Here is a 17,702-nt window from a genome sequence, read left to right as displayed (position 1 = left end):
CAGAAGGCAATATTATATATTTACTACCAATTATATTTTGTAAGTATAACAGAGCAACAGTATATTAATACAGTAACCCATCTGCCCGTCACATATCCGGCCTAGCTGTTTATCCGCCTTGATCAAGCTGTTCAGTAACATTAGTTTATTATTGAACAGAGAACATTAGTTCAGATATTGTAAGTTTTCGTACACTGTGTTGTATGAGCGCTGTGCGCTGCCATTGCTGGTAGTGTCACGTGTGCTGTTCAGTGTGTTGATATGTAAATAAATCCTGTTCGCCTGTGGGGCGTATCAACTTCAACCTCTGTCTCGATCTCCTGCCTGTCATTCAGCAGCGAATGCACACATCCACATGGCAGACTGCTACCCTGTCACAAGCATTAATACCTGGTATCTTTCTAAACAAGGGATTTAGGGGAGCTCTCTAATAAAAGCTGAATCTGGACTCAAACAGGAATTCATTCGTCCACCTTTTTACATATCTGCCCTTACACTGGTCCCACTGCAGTCAGATATGCGACGGATTACTTTCGTAGTTTTATACTGTAAAATGTCCTTTTGCAGACAACGCTATAGTGGGCCATAGGGAAAAGTCAGTGTTCTTCAGTCCAACTTAAAAGTAAAAAATGTCTGTCAACATACCCACAGTGTCTGACACTAGTCTACTTTACCAGCATGGTTGGCCAACACTGTTGCCTAACATGTCCACACTACAATTTTATACTGATTTAGTTGCTCTTCAGTGTTGGCCAACCACATCAGCTCAGAGTGTAAATGGCTTATGTTAGTCTTGGTTTGAGCCTTTATAAAAGTTTACCATAGTAATAAAGCATAGATTTGAATTGTAAAGCCCAGAAAAGTATGGTATAGCATATTTAAAACAAAAAAAAAACATGGTATGTTAAATGCCTGAGACAATTGCATATTTATTGTAGTAAACTTTTATGAGGGGAGTCCCATTACCTGCTACAGAGACAAGCATGAATATAAGTCTCGAAAAATAAGGGATCGGAAACGGTTGAGCATGTATTGAAATGTGGGAAATTTGAAGAACAAAGAAATAACTTGAAGAGGAAGTTGGTGAACGTGGAGATATATGACCTAAGCATTAGCAGCTTGTTGGGAAAAGGGTAAGAGGAAGGGAGGCGAGAAAGAGAAAAGATAATTGAATATATTAGGGAAAAAGGAAAAGCAGGAATTTTATAGATGACAAATTAAGATGTTACAGAGAAAAAAAGAGACGAATGACAACAGACAGAGGGCGCTAATCATCTACAGATATAGCTGGAATGCGCTCCAAAAATGAATTAAATAAATAAATAAATAAATAAAAAACGCACACACGTTCTTACCTGTAAACACGTTTAAAGTTTGAACGTCAATGTCTGGTGCTTGGTGATATTTACATTGTGGTCGGTACACTGCGGTTTAAGGTTCAAACTACATCTGCATATTTTAAGTGGATGATTTACAGTATAATTTTAATAGTAAAATTGTATGTATCTTAAGTATTTCAATTGTGGGGGAAATCTATCGTTTCTTGAAATATATTTCAAGGACAATTCTCATCCCTTTCATTAAATCTGCATTTTTCCACACTCGCTCTAGCGCTCACCGCTGCCTCAGGGGCCGGTTCTAAAGAGGTCTGATTCTGGAGCCAGGCTCTGATCTGAGCGGAGCTTCAGTGCTCTTCGAAGACTAAAGTAATGGCTTCCTAATTCCATGACTCAGAAGCAACTGAATAATACAGTTATTTGCCACACTCATCACTCATGACAACATCGTGCCAACACTTTATTGTTTTGAATGATTGCCGCAGGAATGTCTTTGGGTCTCTTAATTAGACATACAAGCAATGTTTTGTTATACTTGTTTGTAACATATTTTATTATTTCAGATAGAATAATCACATGCATGCCCCAGCTGCATAAATTGCCCCCACCCCCGGGATTAGTGTCCAAGAAAACGAGAGTCCCGGCAAATAAGGGAGAGTTGACAGGTCTGCATTCATTCTAGTGCAGGCTTGTGGTGAACATAGGTTTTTTTAATTTTAACTGTCCCATGACAACACGGGCCCCTCCCAATTGCATGTGCTGCATGTACTGTATGTGGTGCATGTGCCTTAAACCATTACTGATCACACATTACCCCATGTATTAGTCTCTATATTGTACAGTTATTTGAACTGCTTCCGCTTCCTATGTCCCTGTTTTTCACTCTGGAAATTTGATAACACTATTCATGATGCACGTTTTAGTAAATATGAACGTATCAGTGCAAAACCTAGTAATACATGAGCACGCTGATACATCTGAACATGGCTGTTTCCTTCTTGTCGAACCCACGAAAAGGAAATGATGTTTTCGTTTTAAAAAAATATTCGTACAATACAGACACTCCCTAAATTGACAGTTTTCTCTCCTCGCAGGGCGCGCTTCAGTGCGCTTGCTCGCTTTGCAGAGCATCCCGTGCATGTATTAGGATGCCATTTGTTCGCTGTGTTTTAATGGGGTTGTGTAGTGTTTGTATTGTTTTCTCTGTGACAACTCTGTAGGTTTAATCAGTTTGTAAGCAGGAAAATAATGAAAACAGTGGATAACTATTCTGAGAGGACAGCAAAGAAACACCACAACAAACGGTAAGGACCCGATTTTTATTAATATGATTTGTTTTAGTGATACAGTCAGGAGCTTCGTAATTAAAACACATTGTAATGCGCGTGCAGTGGTAGGCTTTGTAAAGTATTGGGATAGAGTAGCTTGATCTCCAAATGCCCATTAAATTAAAACGTGTTTCTTTTGATCTATCCATCGTTCGGTGACAAACTAGAGCTCAGAGTAGTAGACACCATGCCAGTTAGCCAGAAGCACTAGTAATGTTTCCAATTGTAACAATAAAATCACCTTGCTGTGACACGAACTAAACTCGTCGATTGTGTTCGTTATATATTATTAACAGAACACTGAACATCTGATTTCCTGTCTAGGTTATTTAAATAGAAGCATAATTAAAGTAGTTGTCTGTGGAATCGATCAAACGGTCGCGTAGCAGTAGCACGGTTAACTGTAGCATTGTTTCCCCATGGGACAGCAAACTTAATATTCGAATTCACATTGCAGATAAGAAAACACTTATCATTTTAAACTGCATGCATTATTAATGCTAAAATATCATGTGCATACTAATAATAAGGGAACATATCTAGTCTGGTTTAGTAAAAATAAAATCAAAAATTGTACGGTACCACATGGAAAGCCGACACAAAATAAATAACGGTACCTTTCCATTGACTTGTGACCTGATTGGACTGGCTTACTGTGGTCATGTCAACATGTTTCTGGATGATTCAAAACCAAACCCTTTGAGATAGGTCTTCATAGTCACAATATAACTGTGTTGTGCGATTATCTTGATGAAGTTCCATCGTGCATGTGGTAAAATGAACCCTTCTGCAACAGTAATGTTTTGTGCACAAAACCACCCTATTATTGTTTCAGAATCAGATGTGTGTGCCTAATTGTGTCTAAGTAGTATAATACTAAATTATGAATTAATTACAGTTAAAGCTGGGTAAGGTAGCCTCCACAAAACCATTATACTAATGCAGTCACATAATGAAATGCCTATATACATTATATCTATCTATCTATCTATCTATCTATCTATCTATCTATCTATCTATCTATCTATCTATCTATATATATATATATATATATATATATATATATATATATATATATATAATTCTTTTAGCAGTATCGCATGTAATATGGATCTGAACTATGGCTCTGATACCTCTATTTACATAAGAATATATTTAAGACTATTTCTATATGGAACATGTTTTGACAGATTTCTTTGCTACAGTAAAACAGTCTTTTTTTGGCTCTACAGAATTGTAGTGACTTCAAGTCAAAAGATCTACTGGCACGCAGTGATTAAACAGTGTGATTAAACAGAGTGCCTTTATCTGCACCTGGAGTTGTGTGATACTGAATTCAGTGCTGTCACATTGTCATGTTGAAAGGCAAGCCATTTAGCATGTGGACTGCTGCTCTTCCTCCTAATGCCAAGCTTGTGCGACTGCTGGGAGCTGCACTTTTTTTGGTTTAAAAATATTCAAACCAAGCTTTAAATGTAGCCTATTTGGTGGCATGTTTGTATTCGTTCATGTAACAGAATTTAGAAATGACTGTATCAAAGAGATGCAAAGGAAATCAATGCATGAATGGTATCTGTAATACATCACACACTTTCTACTATAAAGATTAGTGTTTCTCTCCTTTCTTTAATGGTTAAGTTGATGGGGTGCCAGGAGTAATTTACTCCCAAGAGTTAATTTTATCATTTAAATAAAATCGGCACCGCTTTATTTAAAATACAAGTCCATTTTTTTTTTTTCCTAAACAAAATTAATCACTGTTTTTTATTTCTATATGAAACGAAAAATAATTAAATCACATCTTATCACAAGGCACCTGCAATGTTGACACGCCAACTTTCTTTGCAACAGCAGCCTGAGGAACCACAGGAGACTCCTCCTTCTTCAAGAGTTCAACATGGTTTATGCAATTTACGCAAGTCACAGCGTAATCACGTACTCCCTGCACTGTGCTACGCGACCTGTCTTGCTCTGAAAAGCGAACTTCGTTCATCATTTGAAAATACTGCATCCAATTAAATGACATCAATAGAGTTTTATCCCATTTAAGCAGAAATCCTGATTGTCAGTATCTCGATTAGCTGGCGCTGACTGTACTGTGAATAGGAGACACCTCACCTCAGAAGTACAGCTTTTATAAGTGGTAAGCCTAAGTACCAAGTGGGGAGAGGTTCCCTGGGTGGGCTTGAAAATGTCCCCCGAATCTGTTATGATGATGAAACAGCACAGGACCGCAGTAATACAGCATCAGTGGTAATGCAATATTTTTTCTTTTTATTCACATTTTGGTAAAATTTCCATTTTTATTATTAAAATGCCACCTCCAGGTCATCAGATGGTATTGTAAAAAATAAATGAGACGCGATGGTCGGTATTTGGTGAATTGCGTTATACCTTTCTATATATTTGTTCCATCAAGTGTTCAATTATAGATCCAGTATTTTAAATGTATATTTCCCATTATCAGCAAGTTTACAGTGTTTATTTGCTGCATACTGGCAATTTAGACTCCCGTTTGTACTTCTCCCCTCCATTTCAAACGGGTGAATATGTTATATTATCTTTTTTTTTTTAAAATTTTGGTCGTTGCCAATTATTTTTTATTATTTTTTCTCAATCTGGAATGGCCAATTATTTTTTAGGCTCAGCTCACCGCTACCACCCCTGCGCTGACTCGGGAGGGCGAAGACGAACACGCTGTCCTCTGAAGCGTGTGCTGTCAGCCAACCGCTTTTTTCACACTGCAAACTCACCATGCAGCTACCCAAGAGCTACAGCGTCAGAGGACAACGCAGCTCTCGGGCAGCTTACAGGCAAGCCCGCAGGCGCCCGGCCAGACTACAGGGGTCGCTGGTGCACGGTGAGCCGAGGACACCCTGGCCGACCTAACCCTCCCTCCCCCCGGGCGACGCTCAGCCAATTGTGCGCCACCCCCTGGGAGCTCCCGTCCGCGGTTGGCTGTGGAATAGCCTGGACTCGAACTGGCGACGTCCAGGCTATAGAGCGCATCCTGCACTCCACGCGGAGCGCCTTTACCGGATGCGCCACTCAGGAGCCCCCTGTAATGTTATCATTTTATTTGTTGTCATAATACGTGTTAATAGTAAAACAATTTTTTCTGTGAAAAAAGTTGCAGTTAAAAGAAATAAATGCACTTTTCCCTAAATTAGTAAAACTATTTAATAATAAAAAACATCACTCAGAACGAGAGGCATATGTTTACATTTTTCCAATAAACAAATAAAGTTTGTTTTAAAACAGTGCTGTGTCTAAGATCTGCTCTTTACAGCCCAACAATAACGCTCACACAGGCTGTGGCAGAATAGGGGGAGGAAAGGTGAGGTTTAGGACTACATCCCCCAGAATGCCACAGGGTTGGTATTAGCCAGGATTGGAATCACCTGGCTCTAATTTAATGAGGGACATCTGTCTGGGATTAAGCAGGTGTGTAAAATAGCAGGTCTGACTTTTGATAGGGAGGTCTGGAGGAAGCTCTTTGCGGACAGACACATAAAAAGGTATTGTGATACTTTGATAAGTATACAGTATGTGTTGTGTTACCGGTAAACGGCCTAGCCGTCTGCTTTTTCGTAGCTAGGACTTATGAGAAGTTTAGTTAAGCACTCCTTGGTGGAGTTAGGCTTTTGTTTGTTTTTGTGTACTGGAAATAAATATGCAGGCACTGCCCTGTTTACACCCTATCTGTTGTTCAAGTGCTTCATTTACACTTAAAGGCAGTGTTAAAGATCCCAAAGTGTGGCAAAGCACACTATATATAAATAAAATCACATGTTTAAATGGTAATAGCTGATCTTGGCTTTTTGTACATGTTTTGGTCAGGTGACAATAGAAAGAATGCAATGAATTGTTATGATCTGCAATAAATACACCTGATATTTAACTTTCAAATTATGATTGTGTTATTATATACAGATTGCTTCAGAGTTGCTATGGCATCAATTTGACAGTACAGATTTGCATGCCCTCTGTTTAATCCAAGCACTGTGTGTTACAACAAATGGCTCTTGTATGGTAGAAAATAATATCCAGTAACTAAACCTTTTTTTCTACCCAGTATTTCAGCTGTTACCTGTTACTTAGATCACTGTTTACCATGATCTGATGTCTTCCTTGAAGTCTGCCATTGCTTGGAGAAAAACGTAAAATGAATTATAAATTCAGTATGAGAAATCAATCACTGTTACAGATTGATCAGAATTCCAGTACTATCTTGTAAATTATTATTTGTTTATTTAGCAGACGCCTTTATTCAAGGCGACTTACAGAGACTAGGGTGTGTGAACTATGCATCAGCTGCAGAGTCACTTACAATTACGTCTCACCCGAAAGACGTAATCGTATATGTCTTAATGATTTATATGATTTATATTAAGTTAATATGCTATGTTTTGGGTGTCTCTTATTATAACACAAATCATTTTGCGTAGTTTGAGCAGCCAGAGAGCCCTGCTAAAGATGACATCTCTTATAATAATAGGACACTGTACACACCGCATGCAGACTTTTTAAAATTCTATTATTTATGTATTTATTTTTAAAAACTCATCCTTAACTATAGCCACCTTGGCTTAAAGCCCTTGTTTCCTCATTTCTTTGTTTTACTTACATTTTCACTGTTGATGCAATATTTTACTGATACTCAAATTTCCTTGCTTTAATTTCACATTATTCACATTGCCCAATTCACTTCTTATCAAGTCTCTGGGCTCTTCAGTTTAATCCATCAAGCCAGGCTCTCTGCACACCCAGAGACATTGCCCCTTGTTTTGAGCATAGTGACGTTCACACTATGTTTGGGTATCTGCAAGAAAATAAAAGAACGTAAGAGCATAAGAATCTAAGAGAAAGCTGTTTGGCCTTGTCAGATTGTAAAGAATCCCAGAGATTCTAAATTAAATGTTTAATAGTTGGAAGAATTTTAAGGATGTAAATTGTAAAGGAACAGAGAGTTCAAATTAGTGAACAGGACTAAGTAGAAAACAACTGCCAAAAGCCTTCCCTAGGATATGACGGCACCTCATTATTTTGCTCATTGCTAAAACATATGTTGCTTAGTAAAGAATTCTTCAAGACAAACTCGAGCTATCCACATTAGCTCAGTAACCAATAAGCTAAAGTATGCGAGTGCTGTAGTGCTCAATGTGTTAGCATTGCTCTACCAGAGCGGAAAATGTCAGTGGTTTGAGTGCTGGTTACTACTTCCTGTTGCATTGTCAGCCAGGCAATAATGACATTTCACAGTGTGGACTGAAACTTTAATTTCAACAGTCCCTTCCACCGAGGCCATTTGTTGCCAATGCTATAACTAGGCCTTCTGATTTTCGGTTTAACCGATAAATACCAATAGAACACCCCCGATACACCCCGAGAAATGTAATCTAAAATAGTTACTCATTTCGTGTTGACTTCACCCGTTTCCATTTAAAAAACCCCAAATCCTACTACAAAAAAACAAAAACAAGCTACCTTTCCCAGTGTAGTTGGGCAATATCCCTCCTTCCTGACTTGTGTCTATCATTGATTCGATCTGAATACTTTAAACACAGCCCAACCTCTGAGTGGCAGCAGGTTACTATATTTCCATGGGTGGAAAGTTTTCCATCTGTAGACGAAATTCCTTCAAAATGGCCTCTCCCAGGTCCATTCCTATGATTCGTGTAGAAATGGCAAAAAAAATCAGGAGGGGGGGTATATATTTTTTTCTTGTGGAAAACTGTAAAATGTTTTCGCATGTACTTGACTTTTGTGACTCTACTTTTTTGCTCCGTATATACACACTGTTATTCTATGTGTTGTTATGGTTTTGCCTTTAAACGGTTTAAAATGTAATAAAAAAAAAGAAAGTCATTCAGAAGACTTTTCAGAAAAAGAAGAAAAAAACCTAAATAAAGGCACTCTACACGAACATTGGTTTGACTCATAGTCCGCACTGCACTATTTACAACACGTTAGCAGCGGTGGGACTGCTACAGAAGATGCTGGGCAGTCTGTGGAGACTACAAAAAATGATTAATTAAATATAGGCTAAGTAGGCTATAGGCTAACTCAATGGACCATGTTTAGAAAGGCAAAGACAGAATTTCTTAGAGGAATAAGACCATTTGAATGGTATCTTTCCTGTGCACAAGTTTTTACTGTTAAATATATACTGCTGAAATAGTTTTATTCAGCAAAAAAAAAAAAGTCTTTGCATTTATATTGTAAACCAGTGCTTCGGACATGGCAATCTTAAATTATGGACTGCTTACCTTCAAAAGAATAGTACTTGCTTTTCTTTGTTTAACACTTTCCTTTAATAAACTACATATGAGAGCTTTCCATTGGTACTGGTTGTGCCATTTGGTGCTACGTGCATGTGTTTGTAATTGTTGCGTGCTCAGTAAGTACAGGTGCTGAAACACCTGCCCAGTTTTGTTGGTTTGCAATTACTAAAACTGTAACTTCACAAGAGTAAAGTTTGCTTGGTTTCTTAGAGCTTCTTAATTGTAAATATAAATAAATTTGTCTCACTACGCTTGGCAGTTAGTCCCCCACTTTTTAACAAAGTGCCAATGGTTGAGACACAACATTCTTGGACTATTGCTTCTGACATTTGTTTAAAACACTGAATTGTTGTACTGCTTTTAGAATGAAACACTCACTTATAGGTACCTGTTACTGAACTGTTACTGAATAAGAAAGTTTACTTGTCCAGAGCTTCTGTATACTCAGTTAGTATAATATAGAATTTAACAGTGAACACAATCAATTTGTGAATAACTGGGGCGGATCTAGCCTTGTAGCTTGACTGGCTCACAAAATTCTTCACGATACACAAAAGGCTTCCTGTGACCCCACCTCACCTCACCTCAACAAATGTATATAACGTACTTTAAGGAAATGTTCCTTTCAGTGCAGTTTGGAACACATTTACTAGTAAATGTAAATAACATACTAAGAGTACAACGATAATAAGCAATACTTGGGAGTTATTCAAATATAAAAATAGCTTCTGCCTGTTTTTTCCACTCTTTCTCTTATTATTATTATTATTATTATTATTATTATTATTATTATTATTATTATTAGTTTATTTAGCAGACGTCTTTATCCAAGGCGACTTACAGAGACTAGGGTGTGTGAACTATGCATCAGCTGCAGAGTCACTTACAATTACGTCTCACCCAAAAGACGGAGCACAAGGAGGTTAAGTGACTTGCTCAGGGTCACACAATGAGTCAGTGGCTGAGGTGGGATTTGAACCGGGGACCGGTTCTTTAACCACTGGACCACACAGCCTCCTCTATTTCTCTATTAGCGGAATTCAACTCCTGATGTACAGGTGTTTTAGTTTGCATCACAGATATGAAATCATTGCCAACTATTACTGCAGCTTTGTGGAATTCTGATTTTTCTTGATGTTCTTTAAATTTTGTAACTGCTGAACCCCAGGTGTTTAAAGGCCAAGTTTCTCTGCATTTTTTACTGCTTTTCTACCAAAATGCATTCAATATTTACAGTAGGCTCCATCAAATTCTGCAAAGACAAAATGTTTTTTGTTTTGTTTATTTCTATTATATACTTATTTTTTTTAAAAGTGTACAACATTTTACAGCTATTTTTCCTCATCTAACATCTTGTCTCATGGCTAACTAGAACTCTGCTGCAGCACGGTGTTCCTGGTTTCATATCTTGATGTTTTGTTTTTTTTGGGAGGGCAACATTCTTTCCCTGCACTACTGTACATAAATTAATTAATACATAAACACATTGCCATGAGATTTACAGTTTATTTTATTTGAAAATGAATACAATATTGTATAGGTAATGTCATATAAGCATTTAATTTCTATCACTATAAACATGTTTGTCAATTTTAATAGTTTAACAATTTATTTTTTTTTTTTAAATATAGCGTTTAAATCTAAAAAATATGATAAATGGCAAACTAGGTTAGCAACACTAAAATCGAAAGAAAACACATCATTAAATTTTTTGCCAGGGAAAGTTTGACCTGAAATGCTTCTAAACAGAAAACTTCTTTTAAAACATCCCAAAAAGTACAGGCTTGACCACGAAATTACACAACACGATTTCTTGTAATCCACTAACACCTTAGCGACTATGGTGGGGTTTTGTAACTTTACTAGATTGCTGCATTTAAATATCAGGTTCATGTATTAAGAAAGCAGTATCACTTATTTGCTAATTTACAAAAAACGTAAATAATACCTTATGTTTAAAAGATGAGCCTATGACTTGCCAGAGACTGCAAGGGCGGCCATTTCTGGGTTTTTGTAACCAATAGAATATCCGCTTTTTCCCGCAGCTAGCCAATCAGAAGTAATAGGGGTGGGACGTAAACACTTTTTAAAATGTTTGTGTAGGTGCTAGTCTTCAGCAGTTCAGTTTTCAGACACTTGGGTGGCTCTCTAGAAATATACCCGGAGTGTGTTTCAAGCAACGGAACGAACCTAGGAAAAATAAATAAATAAAAAACTATTTGTCTGACTGGCAAAGTATAACAGTAAAACTTGTTGTCCTTCACACAAATCTTGTTGTCCCGGGCATCGGGCGATATGAATTGCACACCACTGAATGTTGGTAAAGTATCAGACCTATCTAGAGAACTTCTTTTCGTTTTGGTTAGTACAGTACTCTATGAACGTTCATTGTGTATTCTCTATTTATAATTCTGTGTTTGTCCTGTTAGTAACTTTACCATTCAGTTGCACTACTACAGTATCACAAACATTTGGAGAAATGACATGCTGAATGGAGCGCTGCTTTAGTGCTAGATAATGCTGATTTTATGAATCACTAAAAGCTTTCCAATTATCTGATGGAAAGAGCTAATTAAGGAAATGAAAACTTTCACACAAATGTAGCATAAATATTGTCTCATGCAGACTTTTGTAACCAGAAGCTTATTGTGTAACTATCCGGTGGAAGGAGGGTAAGATGAGGTTGTTTAATACACTGGGGAGACTGTCCTATTCTGGTCACTACAGCACCAAAGGGACATTGTGGTCTCAAAGAAGAGCAACCAGACTAATCCCTGGGCAGGAATGAGCTATAAAAATAGGCTGAAAAAACTGAATCTTTTAATCCTAGAACATAGAAAAATTAGGGGAGATTTGATTGAAGTTAGCCTTAACTAGTACTTTAAGTGCAATGTGTAGTTACCTACAGTACTGTGCTGTTGGGGGTAGGCTATTGTTTTTTAAATGTCTTAGATTTTTTTTTATTAGTGTAGCACACATCTCTGTCATTTTTGAAAGCTGGAATGTTGAGGTGTAAGGGATTGGGAGCTACTTCATAAATGAGGGCTGGAAAGTCATCAGCCATATAATCCTCAGTTGAATTGCTATCTTGTGCAGAACATAGCAAACCACAAATATTTTTGGGAGATAATTACAGTACATCTCCAGATCTGTCCAAACACCTGAAACTCATCCTAATAATCCAACTCTCCAAACATATTTCAGGGTTTAAGTACTCTTGACTCTTGACCCTATTCCTGTTGACAGGAATCTCGGCCACAAAAGCATTAAGAGCAGCCATTTGTTCTGCCAAAACACCCTCGTTATTAGATGCCGAAAGAGAATAGCAGCCTACGCATACATTAATATAAGCCTGCATGTATAGACGTGTATGTACAAATAAAGTATGCAACATGTCACCTGTTTTTAATTATCAGCAAAGCACCACAATGTCAAAGTCACAAATAGTAATAATAAAAATACAAATTAAAAACAACAAAAAACCTCTGGACTGAAAGTAGCACAGTTAAAGTAATAGACCACGAAACACCCCTGGAGTTCCAACACCATGGAGCAGCGTAAATTATTAGACTACATACGGAGAATATATGACCAGATGACATTTATACTGTGCATCCAACAGAAGTAAATGAAACATTCAAATTACATTGACAAACCATGAATGTTAAATGAAGAGCTGACATACTCAAAAGTATACATTTTGTTTATTAAGCAGAAACAATGGCATTTATAGATCTCCAGTACCTAAATGAAACACGTAAGTCCCACGAAGAGGTATTTACAAACAAAATTGCTAGATTTTCCACCAGACTTTTACCAAGCTTTTATCATACACTTCTAGCCTATCGATATTTCTGATTTATATTTGATTATAATCCGATAAACTCTTATTTTTATTTATATATTTATACGATTTTGAGGACACTCTCTATGTGCGTGCACTGGGTTAAATCATAAACGCCTCTAGTCATGGAAGCCTAAGTAGAAAAATGTATGGTATAAATGGAACTAAAATGTTTAAGTGTGGAAGTTTGTTTTTAGTACTGCAAGGCACACTCACTTGGGCATTTTAGCAGGGGTAGCAAGTGCTGAGCAGTTTCTATAGAGTTTGTGTTGATGCTTTTAATAAAGCTGTTTAGTATTGCAGCAGAAAACCCCAGTCTGCTGCTGGCAGTTGCTGATTTGTTTTGCTCTTTGTTGCTTGTGTGAGGCAGTGACAGTGTCTGCAGATGGTACCAGCTTCCAGATGGGCCTGTGAATAGACTGTGTGTGAAATGTTTCACCATTTAATTCTCTCATATTTGTGTGTGTGTAGTATTTTTGTTCTGGGGAGTAGGGGAGGTGATATGTGTACCGTTGCATTTGCCTATTGAAATTAGAGATCGGCAAGTTTACTTTTAAAGCAAACTATTTCTGACTTATGTTTGAAATACAGTGAAGCTGTAAGATGAAACCAGAATTATTAGAAGATTTTAAAATGATTTAAAATATGGCCGGCCATGGTTCATTGAGCTCAACAATATGGCTCGTTGGAAGTATCCCTTTGTATTGGGTTTGAAAAGACAGCAAGAACAGAATCTGTATTCTTAGGCAGAAGCAAGCATATTGATGCACCATATTGCAGCATATTAACGTTGTGTTTTACACGGTGTCTTCGCTACAGGCTGTGACAAGTGTAGTTGTTTCTTTTTAGTCTCATATAAATATATGTATATGTATGTATGTGTGTGTATGTATGTATGTATATATATATATACAGTGCCTTGCAAAAGTATTCAGACCCCTGACCAATTCTCTCATATTACTGAATTACAAATGGTACATTGAAATTTCGTTCTGTTTGATATTTTATTTTAAAACACTGAAACTCAAAATCAATTATTGTAAGGTGACATTGGTTTTATGTTGGGAAATATTTTTAAGAAAAATAAAAAACTGTAATATCTTGCTTGCATAAGTATTCAACCCCTGTGCTGTGGAAGCTCCCAGTTTACACCGATGAAAGAAATTGCCCTAACGAGGACACAATTACCTTACCATTGGCCTGCACCTGTGACCCATTAAAGTTGCTGTCACTTTTTCTGGATAAAAACCCCACTGTTGAAGGATCATTGGTCAGGCTGTGAATCTGAAGGAAAATGAAGACCAAAGAGCATTCTACAAAAGTTAGAGATAAAGTAATACAAATGCATAGATTAGGGAAAGGGTACAAAATAATATCCAAGTGTTTGGATATCCCAGTGAGCACAGTTGGATCAATAATCAGGAAGCTGCATCACACCACCCAGGCACTGCCAAGAAAAGGCCGTCCCTCAAAAAAAGGAGACGACTTGTGAGAGAAGCAACAGAGAGGCCAACAATCACTTTGAAGGAGCTACAGAGTTCAGTGGCTGGGAGTGGAGTAATGGTGCACCAGTCAACCATATCAAGAGCTCTGCATAACACTGGCCTGTATGGAGGGTGGCAAGAAAGAAGCCGTTACTCAAAAAGTACCATCTGAAAGCATGTCTGGAGTTTGCCAGAAAGCATGAGAGTGACCCAGCTGCGATGTGGGAAAAGGTTTTGTGGTCAGATGAGACCAAGATAGAGCTTTTTGGCCAAAACTCAAAGCTCTATGTGTGGCGGAAACCTAACACTGCCCATGCCTCAAGACACACCATCCCTACAGTGAAGTATGGTGGTGGCAGCATCATGCTGTGGGGATGCTTCTCATCAGCAGGAACTGGGCATCTTAAAATTGAAGGAAGAATGGATGGAGCAAAATACAGGGAAATACTGCAAGAGAACCTGCTTCAGTCCGCTAAAAAACTGAAGCCTGGGAGGAAATTCACCTTTCAGCAGGACAATGATCCCAAGCACAAGGCCAAAGCAACATTGGAGTGGCTCAAAAACAAAAAGGTGAATGTCCTACAGTGGCCCAGTCAAAGTCCTGATCTCAATCCCATTGAGAATCTGTGGCACTGTTTGAAAATTGCGGTCCACAAGCGTCGTCCAACCAACCTGAAAAACCTGGAGCAAATCTGCCAAGAAGAATGGGCCAAAATCACTCCGACACTGTGCAAAGCTGGTACATACCCCAAAAGACTTAAAGCTGTTATTGCAGCGAAACGTCGCTCTACCAAATATTAATGTGTGGGGGTTGAATACTTATGCAAGCAAGATATTTCCGTTTTTTATTTTTCTTAAAAATATTTCCCAACATAAAACCAATGCCACCTTAAAATAATTGAGTTTGAGTTTCAGTGTTTTAAAATAAAATATCAAACAGAACGGAATTTCAATGTACCATTTGTAATTCAGTAATATGAGAGAATTGGTCAGGGGTCTGAATACTTTTGCAAGGCACTGTATATATAATACACGAAACAGAAGACAAAGTTTACGGTCCAAACAATACGTTTATTTTGTAATCCCAGTCTGGCGACTGCAAAGAATAATCCCAGGCAATACACAGCAATGTGTATTGCACTTTTCTAAAAGATGGGTTTACAGTCTCAAATTATAAACACAGTTCGAAAAAATAAACACAGTAGAACACACACAAAGACACACACATGATCACTAGTCCAGAGTGAGTGCTAAAGTGCTTGTCGTGAAATACAATTTATTCGTGCACAGTTGTGAAGTGTTGTCCAGGCCAGCAATAAACCCTTAGCGACAGCTCCGGATCGTGTTAGCCATCTAATAACAAACAGTACAGACTCAACAAACAAGCAAAAGACTCATGGTTAAATCACAGTTCTCCTTTCTTGGTTTCAGCTTAACCATAACAAAAGGAACAGATCACCTAGCCACGTCCCCTCTTGCACCGTCAGTCACGCCCCCTTGGTTAGTGAGTGCAACTGTTTCTCCTCCAATCTGCGGTTGCCACATCGCATCCCTTCTGGGGCAATGATTTGGTGTACCATAGCTCCGCCCCCTTGCTAGATGGCCGACTTCCACCTAACCCTTGGAATGAATTGTCTGACCATCCAGTCCAGAGCACTCTGTTCCCTTTACACAGAACCCTCACAGGTCGGGAGGGAGATTTATAACCAAGATTCATTCTTTCTCGGTCACAGGCACATACATAATGTTATTTACCTTTTAAATAGTGAGCAGATTGTTTGAGTAGTATTGTTCCATGGAATAACAAAATACTTCGCTGAAGTCATGTGATTTCATAAAACGCCAGGTGCTCAATGTTTGGTATTTGAGTTGAGTTAATATTGCCAAGATGAGTTGATTTAAGAATCTGTATAAATATCCATTCGAAAGACACAATTTTAATGAACACAAGAACAGCGAAAGATATGACCATGCTGGCTTGAGTAATGAAGATCGCCTGGTTGCTATCGGCATGATTGAAGGCGGCCTGTCTGTGAGAAGTTGCCTGGTGAATGAGATGTTCTGCTTCAACAATCAGCAGACTAGTCCAGAGAAACCAGGAAACCGGCTCTGTGAGGGACAGGCCACGTCCTGGAAGGCAAGAGGGTCACTACACCGGCCCAGGACTGTCACATCTGATTGATCCATCTGCGTAATCATTTTCAGACTGCAGTGGCTACAGCACGAGAAATTCCAGGAAGAAATAACCAGCACGTCATCAGAATGACTGTAGCTCGCCGTCTGCATGAAAATGATTTGCATGCCCAGAGGCCATTCAGGGATAACATGTTGACAGTTGAGAGATGAAATCGCCATCTTCTGTGGGCCAGAGAACATCTGAGGTGGCAGCAGAGAGAATGGTGGAGTGTTTTATTCACCGACGAATGCCATGTGTGGAGATGTCGTGGTGAGCGTTATGCTGACTGTTGCCTGTTCAAGCCAACCTGTGGGGCAGCGGAAGTGTGATGATGTGGAGAGGAATCTCCTTTAACACAAAAACACCTTTGGTGCAGATTGAGGGCAACCTTACTGCTCAGCAATACATTGACGAAGTCCTTGAGGCAACTGTTTTTCAGTTCCTGCAAGCCAATCCAGAAGTGTCAATTTTCCAGCAGGACAATGCAACACCACACAGTGCTAGGATTACAATTGCACAACTTCAACTAAAAATTCAAAACAATGTCGAGGTCTTGCCATGGTCAGCTTTTTATCCTGATCTGAGTCCAATAGAACATATGGCTGTGTGGTCCAGTGGTTAAAGAAAAGGGCTTGTAACTAGTCTCTGTAAGTCACCTTGGATAAAGGTGTCTGCTAAATAAACAAATAATATGTGAGACCAAATTGCCAGTGCCATCCACAGGAGACAATTGCGACCAGCCAGCCTTCGCCAGCTGGCTGCAGTTGCACAGGAAGAGTGGCAGAACATCCCACAGCAGTCTATCCAGAGGCTGATCAGATCTATGCGTCAACCCTGCCAGGATTGTGTTAATGCTCAGGGAAGTCATTTTGACAGTGTATCACGTTTCATACTAAAAAATTATCAAGATTCTTTGATCTGTATTTGTGATAATGAATACAAAATTAATGTTAATAAATAAATTACTTTCACTGCATAGTTACTACTATATAAACAAGACCAAAATCTATATTTGACGTACATATTTTTTAGAGCATTTAAGTATTTAGCTCAAATTCGAAATTAAAGTTTGAATAACTGTCATCAGATCATTTTTGAGACTTCTGTACTTTCAAGTTGTCTGAAACCTGAATTATAAAACGTAATTATATATTAATTAACTTCATGGTGAAACTACAAACAAACCACCATCATTTTTGTTTTAATTTAGAAGGGTTAAGGCTGAGATACTGATGTGGGCCACAAGGCA

At 38.3% G+C, this 17,702-nt stretch overlaps 1 protein-coding gene across 1 annotated transcript in view; it reads left to right on the top strand.

Annotated features, from left to right (window-relative positions):
• Positions 1-2,430: 2,430 nt before the first annotated feature.
• Positions 2,431-17,702, top strand: part of si:ch211-288d18.1 (USP6 N-terminal-like protein) — an 87,566-nt gene continuing 72,294 nt past the window's right edge. Inside the window, exon 1 of the mRNA XM_034053302.3 lies at positions 2,431-2,641. The gene's annotated coding sequence lies outside the window, so the exon portion shown is untranslated. The remainder of the gene's footprint in view (positions 2,642-17,702) is intronic.

This window comes from Acipenser ruthenus, chromosome 27 (assembly GCF_902713425.1).
Source record: "Acipenser ruthenus chromosome 27, fAciRut3.2 maternal haplotype, whole genome shotgun sequence".
Lineage (NCBI taxonomy): Eukaryota > Metazoa > Chordata > Actinopteri > Acipenseriformes > Acipenseridae > Acipenser > Acipenser ruthenus.
Note: the sequence above shows the minus strand (reverse complement) of the source record. Positions and strands in the feature narration are given on the sequence as shown.